General features: G+C 44.8%; 1 pseudogene; it reads left to right on the forward strand.

The window, feature by feature from the left end:
- The first annotated feature begins 2754 nt into the window (after positions 1 to 2754).
- On the forward strand, positions 2755 to 6850 carry LOC103675593 (annotated as a pseudogene).
- The last annotated feature ends 5133 nt before the right edge of the window (positions 6851 to 11983 follow it).

Genomic DNA, 11983 nt, shown 5'->3' on the forward strand with positions numbered 1-11983 from the left:
CCCCAGCAGAAATTTGATTTGAAAATGCTAAGAAAAGTCTCACGTTTCTAGGATCTTCTTTCTTTCTGCCCATTCTAAGTCTTGAGCATAACTCAAGTCAACAGCAGTTTTTTTGGCAAGGGATAAGAAAAGGGAGAGTTGGAGGTAATCAGAAATTACATTTGATACATGTATTCATCAGTTTAATTCATGTATTGCTGTGTCACCAACAACTCAAAATGAAGATATAAGGAAATTGTGAATTCAGAAAAAAAATTTGGAGCTTATAAAGGTTTTCTTTTAGAGAGAATTTTCTTTTGTATCAACGCCAAAGAGAAAACTTATCCAAACAATTCCTAGAGTTGATCACGGTTCATTGAGGAACAAAACAGCAGAAACATATAATTTCGTTGGCAACTCCCACCAAGTACAACCTCTCATTACCAGCAACAAGCCAAATAATTTACTTAGCAACCCTGCTGCTGGCATTTAGCCTTTGTCTTTCTCACATCTGGTGCTCCAAGTATGATGCATTTAATAAACATGTTGATAAGCTGATAATTTATTTCTGGCACTATTTTTGCTTCTTCTTACACCAAACTTCATTCATGGGGTGGAAACATATTGATTGTCTCATTGTTAAGTGACCTTTCTTACTATGCTGATATGAGATTTTACAAAGCATGCGAATGAGCTTGGTCTTAGAAATCAAGCCTAGTATCAGCCATAGGCTGACATTCTGTACCACAGCCAGAAGTGAAGCAGCCAGTCAAGGTGCAGTGGGAGTGAGAGCCACCTCCAAGCGTTCCCTGAAGGCATCTCGGAGTCACAACAACATGGGGAATTGATGTATCCGTGACCTCTAGATGACAATGCACCATGTTTCATTTTACCACTACATGTTAAGTTGGACAAATAGAGCTAATTTGATTTGGTTTATGAAATTTTTATGTAAAAAATGAGCAGATGGAGATGCCAGATAGTTCCAGAAACAACCAAAGATTGTTTGATATGTCTTCTAAAACAGAGGTTCGTTCTACAAAATCTAAATGGACCTTCTTTGCATAAAGATGTCATCCAGGCATCCATGAGACTGCCATCGACTCCATGATGGGACAGAATGCACCAGTGGCCAGTCTTCCGTGGACAAGAGCTCAGCTCCTCGAGGGGCAGGCAGGCAGATCAATTCAAAAGTATGCTATGGTAGGGGCGCCTGGGTGGCACAGCGGTTAAGCGTCTGCCTTCGGCTCAGGGCGTGATCCCGGCGTTATGGGATCGAGCCCCACATCAGGCTCCTCCGCTATGAGCCTGCTTCTTCCTCTCCCATTCCCCCTGCTTGTGTTCCCTCTCTCGCTGGCTGTCTCTGTCTCTGTCGAATAAATAAATAAAATCTTTAAAAAAAAAACAAAAGTATGCTATGGTAGACAAACACCTAGACCGGGAGTAGCGGCAGCCTGATTCTACTCCTAGCTCTGCCACCAACAAACTGTCACGTAACCTCAGTCTCTGAGTCTCTAGGTCCTTTCTCACAGATCTACACCTAGGTGGTTCTGCTGATCGGGGAGAGGTGCAACTGAGCTCAGCTGGGGTCCACTGGCAGCTCATCTGGGGGCTGGCAGTTCTTTGTTTTTTTTTTTTTTTTAAGATTTTATTTATTTGACAGAGACACAACGTGAGAAAGAACACAAGCAGGGGGGAGTGGGAGAGGGAGAAGCAGGCTTCCCGCTGAGCCAGGGAGCCCGATGCGGGGCTTGATCCGACAACCCCGGGATCATGAACTGAGCCGAAGGCAGACGCTTAACGACTGAGCCACCCAGGTGCCCCGGGGGCTGGCAGTTCTAAGATGGCTTCAGTTGTGACAAACTAGTTCCGTTTCAGATTTATCTCCACCTCCAGCAGGCTAGTCCAAGATTGTTCTTATGGTGGGGGGTGGGGGGGATGAGGGAGAAACAGGGGAAGAGAGGAGGGAAGAAGGGGAGAGGAGGGAAGGGAAGAGAATAGAGGGGATAAGAGAAAGAGTGAGAGAGGGAGAGAGGGAATGAGAGAGAGAGTGAGCGAGAGACAGAGACAAAGACAGAAAGAGAATATGGTCTCTTGAGAGAACTGGCCGTCTAACACCTCTACCACATTCTTTTGGTGTGCCCTTTACACAAATTTGTTTTGAGTAATAAGCGAGTCAGTCTCTTTGTAGAATTTATACAGTAAATTGTGAAATGTCATGAAGTAGATCTAATAAGACATCCCACACATCCTGTCTTAGTTCTGTCCTCCATAAGATACACAGACTTATATCCTCGCGAGAGATGAAGTCAGTAATGACATCTGGGGGCAGGGAATGTCATGTGAGATATCTTACGTGCTTCTGCCCCGTTCCACAAAGCTTTGCGGTGGCTTGGTGCAAGAATTCATGCACAAAAATGCCAGCATACCATAAATACAAATGATGAATATGAACTGAGAAAAACACAATTGATAGTAGGAAATCAAGACCCAGGGTTCGGCGTGGTAAGGGACACTAACCCAAATACTCAAGCCATAAGGACAATATCACGACTGTAGTCGAGTCTTATGTTTGGTTCTGTGTTTCCTAGAAGAAAACAAAAAAAGATGTGTTTCCTCAAGTATGGCATGTAAGTTGATCCATGAAGGCCCAAGCCTGCCAGCACACCTGCCCTCCCCACCCTCTGGGCACTGACTGCGGAGAAGCCCGTCAGCAGGTGCAGTGTGAGGCACTTTCCTGTCCGTGGTCTCGCCAGACTGCACGGAGTGCTCGGGATGGCTGGGAGGCAGGCAGGGAGGGCCCTGGGCTCTCAGCTGCGAGGTGCAGACTGTGGTCAGAAGAACCGGGGTTTACGAAACAAGAGGAAGGGAAGTGAGACGGATTTCTCCGTTCATGCCAGTGACACAAAGTTTCCTTTTTAAATAAATTTAACTTTAAAAAAAGAAGTCAACATCGATATCAATATCAAGGGCACAGACGATACATAGGTAAGGCAAACTTGGGCAGGTATGCCGTGAGCACCTGACGTCTGAGAAGCAGCTTTCTGGGATGTCCCTTTATGAGCAGCAGTGGTTCCCAGAGAACTTTCCAGGGTAAGTTAGTAGCAAATACCCCTCTGCCTAGAGTCTGTGCACCGTAGGGACCCTGTAAGATGGTACGCCCTTATATTTACATTTATGTGTAAGCATATGAAATGAGTCAAGTTTTACTACTATTTAAATATTCTCATGGATACAGGTACTTCCCCTGCTTGGTCAGCTTGCCAGGTGTGCCCTCCCTGGGGCATCCCCCACCCCCCGTGGTTCTCTAGGTATCTGGGCACGGGGCGGGGCCGAGGGGGAGTGGAAGTTCCCTAAACAAGGAGTTGACACATTTTTTGTTGGTGGTGGTCGCTTTCACCCGATGGACACGCCGGAGTTCAGAGGTGTCTCAGTGGGTGTGATGCTCGGAGCATCTGGCTTCAACTAAACTATCTTTCCCAAACGGAGAGGATTAAAGACAAATCCCCCAAATAATAAGCACAAGCGAACAAAAAGGAAATGGCACAACCTGCCTGTCTCTGATCCTTCAGGTGGGCGAGCTTTTTCTCAGCCGCGTTGTGAGGTGAAGCACGGTTCTGATCTAGCCAACCAAACGTCGACCTCCAAACTTAAACGTAATAGAAAGACACTTAAAATATGGATTTAACTCCCCTCTTGTCAGTTATGAGCCTCGCCTTGAGTTTGCATTGTGCCTGTTCCATTAGCTACGGGAGCATGAAGCCATCAGGATTACAAGGCATTTTTAAAGGGAAGCAGCTTCAACAGCCATCATCATAATTGAGGGATACTGTTCTAGTCATGAATAAAATAAGAAAAAAGTCACTAATTTTTATCTGTATGTCATCCTTTTAAATTGCCATTTTACGCATGCTTTCTACTATAGATAATGTATTGATATCTCGGCATAGGCATCTAATTTATAAATAAATCCATACAGACTGGGAGAGCACGCAGATACATTTTTTCATTCATGAGGGATGTAATTAGAACCGTTGGGTTACTGCTGCTTTCATTTAGAAATCAGCTGGTTGAATGGGCTTCTTAAACTTAGAATCACTATGTTTGGAGAACACCCACATAATAATTATTTTCATATGAAAACAGTTGACTGAAGACTCGTCTCCCCGGCGTGGGTGATGGCAGCTGCTTCCCCCCGTGTCCACATCGGCCACCCGGCTGCCCCCCGGGGCCCGTGAAGACCAGCCGCCTCCACCACGGCCCCTTCTGCCTCTCGGTAGCTCACAATGAAGCTCCGTCATTTCTGGAAGGAGACGTGCCCGGCAGATGAAGCAGGAAGTGTGGCGGGAGGGAAGAATGGGTGGCGTTGGGCCACATGCTGCCAAGGGGGTTGTGAGTGTGGTTCTGGTTGGTGAGAACGCTGCGACTCGCTCCTCCATCCTCAACAAAACCAGGGCAGCTGCAGGTGTGGGAATCACCGCAGCACTGTGACACTGGCTTCAGTTTCCGAGGAAGAACTGTTGAACTGAACCCATAAACTAAATAATGATAATGTAGGTGGCCTCCTTGTTCAGCTGCCTCTTCCGGAGCATGCTGCCGAGGGAGAGATCTGTAATGCGGTTTCTCCAGACAAGGATGTGGATGGCTTTCACGTCATTCATGTAGGGCGAGTGCGTCCAGACCAGTACTCCATGTTACTGACGACCTCAGGAATGTCTAGGAAATAATTAAGCAAACTGGCCTTCCCACCCCAGGGAAGAATGTGGTTGTGGCTGGAAGGTCAAAAATGTTGGAATGCCCATCGCGATGCCACGACGCACAGATGGGGCGCATGAATGACCTGGAGAGGATGAGATTATAACAGCTCATCCATACGCTCTCTACACACCCAAACATACAGTTCTGGCAGATACTGTGGTCTCTGCTGCAGGCAGACCAAATCTGATCACAGCAGATAAGATCAAGGAGGGAGCAGCTCCACATCACTCGGCATCAGGGAAATACAAACCAAAACCACAATGAGATACCACCTCACACCAGCGAGAATGGCTAAAATTAACACGTCAGGAAACAACAGATGTTGGCGAGGATGTGGAGAAAGGGGAGCCCTCTTACACGGTTGGTGGGAATGCAAGCTGGTGCAGCCACTCTGGGAAACAGTATATGGAGGTTCTTTAAAAACTTGAAAATAGAGCTACCCTATGACCCAGCAATTGCACTACTGAGTATTTACCCCAAAGATACAAATGTAGTGTGCAAAGGAGCACCTGCACCCCAATGTTTATAGCAGCAATGTCCACAGTAGCCCAACTATGGAAAGAACCTGAATATCTACAGATGAATGGAATCTTGCCATTTGCAAAGACATGGATGGAACTAGAAGGTATTATGCTAAGTGAAATAAGTCAATCAGAGAAAGACAATTATCATATGATCTCAGTCATATGTGGAATTTAAGAAACAAAATAGAGGATGATAAGGGAAGGGAGGGAAAAACAAAACAAGATGAAATCAGAGAGAGAAACAAACCATAAGAGACTCTTAACCATAAGAAACAAACTGAGGGTTGCTGGAGGGGAGGGGGATGGGGGATGCGGTAACTGGGTGATGGACGTTAAGGAGGGTACCTGATAAATGAGCACTGGGTGTTATAATAGACTGATGAATCACTGAACTCTATCTCTGAAACTAATAATACATTATATGTTAATTAACTGAATTTAAATAAAATAATTTTTTTTTAAAGGAGGGAGCAGCAGTCACCAATATGGGAATAAATGGGCTTCAGGATCCCATAACAGTTAACCCCAAGTTGGTTGGAGATGTGGATTTTTTTTTTAAAGATTTTACTTATTTATTTGACAGCAAGAGAGAGACAGCCAGCGAGAGAGGGAACACAAGCAGGGGGAGTGGGAGAGGAAGAAGCAGACTCCCAGCAGAAGAGCCTGATGTGGGGCTCGATCCCAGGACTCCAGGATCACGCCCTGAGCCGAAGGCAGACGCTTAACGACTGAGCCACCCAGGCGCCCCGGAGAGGTGGATTTTGAAGGAGTCAGAAAGAAAACCAGTGACATCACTACAGTCCTGGGGGTGTTGGTCCCATGACAGCAGCAATGCTAGTGAAGAGTACCATTATCGTTGCAAAAAAGGTGCTGAGGCTTGAAAAGCAAGAAGTATTGAAGCCTAAGGAGCTTGGAGTAGCTATTAATTGTTGTGTCTTCTGTCATGAACAACACTCCAAGCTAGTTGAAGAGGCAAAACAGGCCAACAGAAATGCAGTATTGTTTAGTTTATTTTACTGAAATGGTTTTAAATGGTTTAAAATGCTTTGTATTTACTAAAAGCTTAAATAGGTGGGTGTTTATGCACATGGTTCTCCAATACCTCACCTCGGAGCACACCATTGTCATTCTGGGTCATGTGATCCAGCCAAGAGAAGCCATTCGCCTAGTGATTAACATGGCGGACATTGTCACATTGAAAGCAGATGCTTAAATTCGCCAAGCCACTTCCGTTAAAATTTGCCTTTTCTAGGATTGCATTTCCCAAGTTGTTTTTGAATAAGAGTTGATACTCACTTTAGTTTCCAAAACTTTTGAGTTCAACTGGTCAAACCAAAGGAAAAATGTTGCTAGAGAAAATTAGCGAAATGATCAAAAGGAAGAAAGAAATGTTAATTTAGTTAAAAATGTTAATTTAGTTAAAAAAAACTACTCTAATTTACATATGTATTGTATGTAAAAACTATATGTTAATGGTGTCCTAAGCTGTCATTTGTGGCTTAGTCATTGAGAACATGTTTAAGGTTGTGAGGTTAGTTCTCTTTTTATGTGTTACATTCATGAGGTTTCCGATTTTTTTCCAGGATTGAAAGGCTTATTTTATAGATTATTGGTATGTATTGTCATATTTGGCTTCTTCTATATCCTTGAACTTCATTGTCACATCTTTGTACTGGTGGGGGTGTCCGCGTGGTTTCTTTGGTATATCTTGAAACCTATTTTTGAAAAACAAAACTTGGGCTTGATAATCATTAGGGCAGCTTGTGTAAGTGTGCAACTGACTTTTCCACTGAAGGCTTGTCAGCAGCTGCCTGCTTTTCTCTGATGTACCTGCTGGCTTTCCCTGATGGGCTTTTGAGAACTTGAGTTAATATTGAATTTAATCAGACTTACTGATTTAAACGGGTTTTTTGTAGTTTCATTCTTTTTTTTTTTTTTTTTTTTAATAAAACACTTCTGAGTGGTGTAGGGAAAAAAAAAAGACTGGTCTTAGTGTTAGTGGTGTAATCACAGAATGCATCACCCACACAGGCCACTTCCAGTTTGTGATATTAATGCTAGTGTACGTGAAGAAACTCACTTAACTATTTTCTACAGCCAACGAACAGGCATCCACATTTACTAAAGTCGGTTTCAAATCATTAATATTGAAGTAATACAAAAGGGGTTGCAGAGCACAGCCCTGCTTTGTGCTACTGGACACTGTTAGTTGAATCATCAAAAGATAAGCCGGAAACAATGTAAGTGTCTGTCGATAGATGAATGGTAAAGAAGATGTGTCATATATATTATATGTTATATATATATAATATTATTCACCCATGAGAAAGGAAATCCTGCTATTTGCAACAACATAGATGGACCTTGAGGACATTATGCTCGATAAAGGAAGACAAATACTGTATTATCTCACTTATATATGCAACCTAAAAAAGCAGAACTCATAAAAACAGTGAGTAGAATGGTGGTTACCAGTAACTGGAGGTGGAAGAACAGGAGAGATGTTGTTGAATGGTACAAACTTGCAACTCATGGATAAGTAAGTCCCAGAGATTTCATGCACAGTGTAGTAATTTATAGACAACAGCCCTGTATTATGAACATCAAACCTGCTAAGAGACTAGATCTTAATTTTTCCCACCACAAAAAAAGAAATGGTAATTATGTGATGTGACAGAGGTGCTAAGGGTCACTACAATAGTGATCGTGACTTGAATGGATATCAACAGCTCTGAATCCATATGGAACTCATTCAGCCTGAGCCAAAGCTGGCTACTGTCATAGAGCCACGTATTGAGGAGAGGTCGGTAAAAGTTTCGAGCAAGGTGGAGGATGCACCAAGACCATGAATGGAAAAGGCAAAGAGAAGCTCGTTCACTCCTCACACAAAATGTCGGCCTGGAAAGCCAGACTGCAGGATAGAGAGAAGAAAGTTATGACAATGAGGTGAAATGCCTACTGTGCATGAAATGGTTGTCATTTTAAAAATGGGGTCCCATGTTCTTTGAGTCTAATTGGATGGAACTGTGTCTATTGCTATGAATGTTTGTGCCCCCAAAATTCATATGTTGAATCCTAACCCCCAAAGTTGATGTTGTTAGGAGACAGGGTCTCTAAAGGTGTTTAGGTCATGAGGTATCCGCCTTATAGAATCAGAGCCTTCTAGAAAAGGCTGCACAGAAGCCCCTAGCCTTTTCCACCATGTGAGGACACAGGGAGAAGTAGCAGCTATGGACCAGGAAGAGGGCCCTCTCCAGAACACAACCATGTGGCACCTTGGTCTTGGACACTCCAGCATCCGGAACTGTGAGAAATAAATTTCCATCGTGTATAAGCCACCCAGGCAGTGGTATTTTGTCATAGCAGCCGGAATGAGCAAGACATCTGTGAAGTTCGTTTAAGTTATGCGGTTGATAAGGATCAGTGCTTATCAGTATGAAAAACTGCAGACTAGTTCTAGTGGCGAAAGGTATTCATCCACCATCTTATTTAAGCAATGAGGAATGTTACCAGATCTCAGCTGAAAGGGGCATGGGGCCTATCACATCTGAATCACCTTCCCAAGGGCCTTAAGAAATAGGTCCTTTGGGACACCAGGGTGGCTCAGTCATTTAAGCATCAGACTCATGATCTCAGCTCAGGTTTTGATCTCAGGGTCATGAGTTCAAGCCCCACATTGGGCTCCATGGTGGGCATGGAGGCTACAAGAAGGAAGGAAGGAAGGAAGGAAGGAAGGAAGGAAGGAAGGAAGGAAAAGAAAGAAAGAAAAGAGAGAAAGAAAGAAAGAAAGAAAGAAAGAAAGAAAGAAAGAAAGAAAGAAAGAAAGAAAGAAAGAAAGGTCCCTTAGGGAAGAACAACCTACAGTAAAACCAATAAAAGATGGTGTGTAACCTTGAAGACATGTAACTCAAAAGGGGGAAATGATGAAAGGAAGGAAGCATTCTTGGCTCGTAGGCATAGGCCATGGCCCCCACAGAACAGAAAAAGCAGAGTCAGAGAGTAAAAAGTTGTAACAGTTATTCTGGATCTTCCAAAGAAAGGACCTTCTGACATTTCCTTAATCTTTAGACCAAAGTAACCATAAACACAGATGAACCATAAATGAGGAAGGGTCTTTGGAGAATAATGAGCTCTCTCTGCTCTGCTTCCTCATGCATCAGGCAGTCTCCTAAGGAGTCTTTGGGCTCCCGCACAGATATGTACACCAGGAAGAGGATTCCTTTCCCCAGTGGCAGGAGCTAGACCTGGGCCAGGTGTGGCTCACTGCAAACAAATAAGTAGGATGGGGCACCTGGGTGGCTCATTCGGTTCAGCGTCTGCCTTCAGTTCAGGTCATGATCTCGGGATCCTGAGATCGAGGCCTGTGATGGGCTCCCTGCTCAGTGGGGAGCCTGCTGCTCCCTCTTCCTCTGCCCCTGCTCATGTACCCTCTCTCTTGCTCACTCTCTCTCTCTCAAATAAATAAATAAAATCTTTTAAAAAAAAATAAGTAGGACAGGACAACACCTGTGAGTTTAGTTCTTGTGAGTCCCTCCAAATCTGATTTTCCACATGTGTACAAATACAACTAGGCTGCATAACCAGCAAACTGAGCCTCCAGATCATCAAAAGCTCATGTCCCTCAAAATGATCTGCCTGCCTTATCTATTTCATCATTCATTAATGTGTTCAAATATTTATTGAGTACCCACTGTGTGCCAGGCAGTGTTCTGGGTGCCAGAATGAACAAGAGACAAAAATCCAGGTAGACAAAAATATGATAAATAGAATTATAGCGTTAGATAGTGAGAAGTACTATAACATGGTGGAGGAGAAAAACCTAACAGGGGGAAAGAGAGTGCCATTGGTAGTGTTGGGTGGGGGGGGCTCATTTTAGAGAAAGTGGCCTGGGAAGTCTTCAATGAGAAGGCCACATTTGAGAAAATTCTGGAAGGAGATGAGAAAGAGCAATGTGATATTGAGGGAAAAAACATTCCAGGAAAAGGCAATAGCCAGTGCAAAGGCCCTGGGGTAGGAGGGTGCTCACCATGTTTAAGGAAGAACTCAAGAGGAATGAGCAACAAAGAGTGTAGATGAGGCACGAAAGGTAATGAAGCTATAAGGGAGTGGGATGGGAGGGAGGCAGACTGTGTTGGACCTTGGCGGGAGGGGGGGGTGCTTTGTTATCACTTTAGCTTTTTTTTTATTCAGGGTGAGATGGGAAGCCACTGGAGAGAGTTAATCCGCACAGTAACCCTATAAAATCGAAATGATTACAGGTGAGGAATCGAAATCTCGCAGAGCTCATGTGCTGGCTCACCAAGGTCACAGATTGTGAGGAAGGACCCAGGTGCTCTGAATTCAGAGTCCAAACCCCTAGTCCTCAGGCCACAGGGCCTCATTTTGGTTTTAACACCCACACGAAGGACATCACAGAAAGCAGGCTCCAGCAGGAACCTAGCAGGCTGCCCTCGCTGGCTCCCCCAGGCGGGTGGAGGTGGAATCTGGGGGGGCCTGGAGCTGAGGGCTCGGGCACTGGATGCGCTTGTCACAAGGAAAAGCAGCCAGATAGTAGGGTGTCTGGTTCTTCTCTTCCAAAGAAGATCCAAAGAGAGGAGGGTCCCACTGCGGAGCAGCTGGAGGTGAATTGGGAAGGAGAGACTAGGCCAGATGACAGGGGCCCGTCTTAAGTGCCAGGCTAGGGGCCTGGGCTTCATCCTCCAGACCAGTGGCTTTCAAATTTGGTTTGTTTGTTCTGCTTTTTAGCAGTGGGACTCAATAAAATAAAATATTACGTGGGAAGTCCAAGAAACCAAGCAGGCAAGGAGAAGCAGAGAGCCTGAATTCCGGCAGATGTGGTCCCTTCACACCCCCTGGAGAGCGGCTGGGGGCAGGGCAGGCCGCCCTAAAGCCCTGGGGCGGAGCCCCGCAGGAGCAGAAGGTTGGGGGAGGGAAGCAGTGGGGAGACAAAAGGAAGATTGCTGTGAGCTGAGTTTTGTCTTCTTCCTTCCTTTCTTTCTTTTCCTTCCTTCCTTTTTCTTTCTTTCCTTCCTTCTTAGTAACTTAGGCAAGGAGCTTGAATACAAGCCCGCTAGCCTTTCTGATACCCACTGAGATTTGTAAACCACTGCTCCAGGCATACAAGTCCTCCTCTCCCCTCTTCCTCCTCCTCTTCCTCTTCTCTTCCTCTTTCTCCTTGTGCATCTTGTCTTTCTTACTTTCTTTCCTTTTTTTTAACTTTAGCAAAGCATGCAATAGCTACCGGAGAACACGCAGTCTCTGCAGGCGTCCGCGCCTGGAGCACCTCGGGGCGGAAGCAGGTGAGATGCGCGTCGAAGCCGCGGGGCGGGTACAGAATCTGCCAGAGAGCACGGGCTCAATAAATGTTGAATTATGAATGACGTAAGGGATCGTAGGTAGAATTTTTTAAGTTTATTAATTTTAGACACTAACTTCCTCTACTCTCATATTAAAAGAAAAGAAAGAATTAGTAGCAACATTTTTCAGATGTCCAGTTGCTGATGACTGATTGTGACATTTCTCGGTCCGAGCTTCTAATAACCAGCACTGTCTGGCTTCTACAGAATAATGGCCATTCGTATTCGTAGTCATGAGCCTACAGCTCTGCAAAACGCGAAGTCCCTGCAGGAGCACAAATTAGGTTGCATTTGAGAGCTGCGTGCTGCCCTGTGCCCAGCTATACTGTAGTGACTTTAATGCCTCACTGGAATATCGAACCAAAG

The sequence above is a fragment of the Ursus maritimus genome, unplaced genomic scaffold (genome assembly GCF_017311325.1).
Source record: "Ursus maritimus isolate PB19 unplaced genomic scaffold, ASM1731132v1 scaffold_26, whole genome shotgun sequence".
Taxonomy (NCBI): Eukaryota; Metazoa; Chordata; class Mammalia; order Carnivora; family Ursidae; genus Ursus; species Ursus maritimus.